General features: G+C 34.0%; 1 protein-coding gene across 1 annotated transcript in view; it reads right to left on the reverse strand.

The window, feature by feature from the left end:
* Positions 1-3,768, reverse strand: part of ANO3 (anoctamin 3) — a 131,896-nt gene extending 128,128 nt beyond the window's left edge. Inside the window, exon 1 of the mRNA XM_006753961.2 lies at positions 3,636-3,768. The gene's annotated coding sequence lies outside the window, so the exon portion shown is untranslated. The remainder of the gene's footprint in view (positions 1-3,635) is intronic.
* Positions 3,769-3,855: the final 87 nt, after the last annotated feature.

Raw genomic sequence — 3,855 nt, forward strand, 5'->3', positions numbered from 1 at the left:
TTCACATATTGTTTTTTGTAACCACCTTCTTATGTAACAATACTGGGAATGGGGGGGACAGGTCTTTTTCAATTGCCTGATTTGAGGGCATTTCTATTTTTAATTTCATCTTTTATTCTTAAATATTTAAGTGCTTTATTCCCTCCCATTCCTCACAAATTACAGTGTGAGAACATCCTTAAACATAATTATTTGGGCTAACATTTAATTATATTCCCTGGTTAAATTCCTATTGTGAGACAAAGAGCAAGATTCTTTTAAGGATTTTAATGCTTACTGTCAAAATGTTTTCCAGAAGATTTGGATCAATATATGCATCTACTAGCAAGAACTAACACTGAAAGTTTATAGTATCAATTTTGGGTTTTATTTTGTTTTAAAATGTTTTCCAATTTGGTTTAAAAGAATATTACATTTGCATTTCTTCAATTATTAGTATTGCTAATCATTTTACATGTTAAAATTATATTGTTTTTCAGTACTTTTTTACTCTTACATTTATTAATTATATTATTATGATATCTTTGCAGATTAAGAATATTAACCATCATTATATACATCTGTATTCAAGTATGTCAGCTTATTTCCACATGTTAAGTTTATATCTTACTTCTAAATGTTATTGTAATGTTGATACTGATTAGTGTCTAAATAGTCAAATCTATCAAACTTTCCATGATTAATTTTATTGCTGATTTACAAAAGCCATTTAGAATAGCCCACATAAAAGGCACATTATAAAAGACCCCAGAGGCCATCTCATTCTCACCTTCTCCACCCAATGATCACTGTCTCCCGTCTTAACAGAGAGTTTTTCCTGTTACCAATTGAGTTAAAACTGAACATCATCTGCCAAAGCCAGCCAATTTGATTCAGCCAAATTGAATGGCCTTGTGATTGAAATTTAATGAACTGCTGAAATATTCATGCCAATGTTTTCCTAGTCCCTAACCTTTTTTCTGTCTAATTTGATATCCAACATTCTGTAAGAGGATACATGACTGTCATTTGGAATATAGATTCATATTCCCAGACTCATTATTGGCAACATTTGTAGTTATTTTTGACATTCCAAGAGAGTTGCAGCAGCAAACTCTTCATTAATGGCTATGACAGAAATCATGGATTCTGCTTCAGAAGTTTATTTTTTCTAACCCAGATTAATTGTAGTCATCCCTTGTACACTGTCCACATCCAGAGGCCTCAGTTGGTATAGAGCATGGCTCTTTGACAGAGAGGAGGATTTTGCTTCTGAGAATCATCCATTGGCTATAGGACTTTACCTTCAAGTGCTATTCACAGTGCTCTCTATGTTAATATGACAGAGAAAGGCAATATTTACCTAAACTATGTTAAAGGCAATCCTTCTACTTAAGAACTTGGCTTGCAGACAGCCCAGGTACTCCAGTCTATGAATTTATAAAATTATCCCTTTTCTTACATTACAAATTTAATGTAATGTAATGTAAACTGGAGACAGTTTACTGGTTTTCTTATCCACACAGGTGTGACAGAATACGTTTGTCAAAATGTTTAAAGGGAATAAACTTGCCTATAAAAATTAGTTTAGCATTTTTATTGGGTGTTTGTGACTGTTTCTAACTATGCAAAGATAATTCAATTAAAAGTGATCTTAGAATTTTGCCTCTGGCCGAGGCCTTAGGCCTGGGTAGAGGACCCCAGCCCCCTCCGATCGCTGGCTCTGACCCTAGCCAAGGCCTTAGGCCTGGGCAGGGGACCCCTAGCACCCTGTGATCGCTGGCTTCACCATGTTAACTCAAAATCATTCAAGAAATGTTTACATAATGGTTGAAAAACCAAATTCTCAAACAGATGTAATGTCACAATGCCCAGAAACTAGACAGATATAGTTCTAGAAGTACAATAGCAAACTATACAATTAGATAGTTTCAGTGAGACATTAGACTACAATTTCTTTTAAAAAATATATTTTATTGATTTTTTACAGAGAGGAAGGAAGAGGAATAGAGAGTTAGAAACATCAATGAGAGAGAAACATCGATCAGCTGCCTCTTGCACACCCCCTACTGGGGATGTGCCCGCAACCAAGGTACATGCCCTTGACTGGAATCGAACCTGGGACCCTTCAGTCCACAGACCAAGGCTCTATCCACTGAGCTAAACTGGTTAGGGCTAAACTACAATTTCTTGAATTGAACAACTGTGTCCTGTTACCATCATCACATACCATCTTCTATTTTAATGTCAAAACCAAAATATGCATGCAGATTTAACTATTTCTTCTTAGTTTTATATTCTGAAGTTCAAGTTTCATCAGTGAGATTTGGGAAATGACTACTGTTGAGCAGAAAAGAAATGGAGGGGATCATTGATGGCTGTAAATCCTAGAGAAGCAGATCTACAGATTTCATTTAATCTTAGTTCATTTTCTAATTTCTTTGAAGTATACTGTATTTGTCTTTCTGTTGAGGATATAGGTATCTTAAGAAACATCATGTGTTTTTACTCAATTTTTCTTATAATTCTTCCTGTCAAACTACTTGGAACAATGCTTTACCCATTGAATTAATCAGGTACAGTGACAGTTGAAGTAAACACAAGGAGAACAACCCCTAGCTTGTGAATAATCTAAGAACTACTGGCACAAAATAATGACTCCTTTAAACAAAACCAAATAGGATTGAAGGAATTTGGTGCAAGCATATATTTATTAAAGTTCGGTTTCTTTTGTAATAATAATATTTAAATTGTGCCATATTTCTTCACTAATGTTTTGGTGGTGACTGAAAAGGGATTTGCAAAATTAATCCAAACCAAACCAAAGGAAACATCACAGAGAAAGATGTATTCACAAACATGATTATTAGCCATGCAGTGACAATGGAAGCTATGATTCCTTGTGTTAAACTGAAAATTTCTTTTACAAAAGCATTCATATTTTAATCAGTAAAAAAACAACACAACAACAACAAGAAAAAAATAAACTTGGACTGAGTCGGGATTTGTCTTGGAACCCATCAAAGGGTGTTGAACAACCACACTCGGATGCTTTGAAGAGTCTGATTTTGAGGGATGATGCAACTGCTGGAGCCGGGGTTTTTAAAACTGAACTCCACCCAGTTACACATTTGTTAATGATCTAAGCTTCCGTAGTTTATACAACCAACAATATAGACAGCTTTTACTATGCCCCAGATACTTGATTTGATTATCTCACATAGTCATCAAAGCAGACATGATTCTGATTTTACAGACGGAGAAAAAAGGCTATTTGAGTTTAACCTGTTCAAGTTAACACGGTAAGTAGTGCAAGTGAAATTCAAATCTTGGTCCATTTGATACCAGAACTCATATATTCATTAAAATAGTACTACTGCCTTTCAAAAAACATGAAAAAAAAAAAGATGGACTAACCCCCTAAAGAAGATATTACTGAATAATTTTGTATTTCAGATTATTTGATAAAATTGTTTTGGATAAGAAAATATGTCTACACATTATTTTTCAATTTTGAGTCCTTAGATATCTGCATTCGACTTTGTGCTTTCTTAAACTTTCCAGCACAGTATAGATTACTACTGAAGAAAAATGAAAGTTTTAAATGTTATGATCTTCAAATGGCTTTATTAATAGTTTAATTTACCTTACCTTACCTTAGACAATCTTTTCTTGGATTCAGAATCATCTTTGGGAACAAAATCTTTAATTAGCCGAGATCGGTCATAATTAGCATGTTCTGATTCATCCAGGTAATCCTTATCTTTTCCTAGGCCTAGAAAAGAGACAAAGACAATTACATCCATTTTTTATCCTTTTTCTCTCTCTTTACATGGACTAATCTTTCTTTGTTTTCCTCCCAAATTTCCCCAAGGC

Source organism: Myotis davidii, unplaced genomic scaffold, assembly GCF_000327345.1.
Source record: "Myotis davidii unplaced genomic scaffold, ASM32734v1 scaffold330, whole genome shotgun sequence".
Lineage (NCBI taxonomy): Eukaryota > Metazoa > Chordata > Mammalia > Chiroptera > Vespertilionidae > Myotis > Myotis davidii.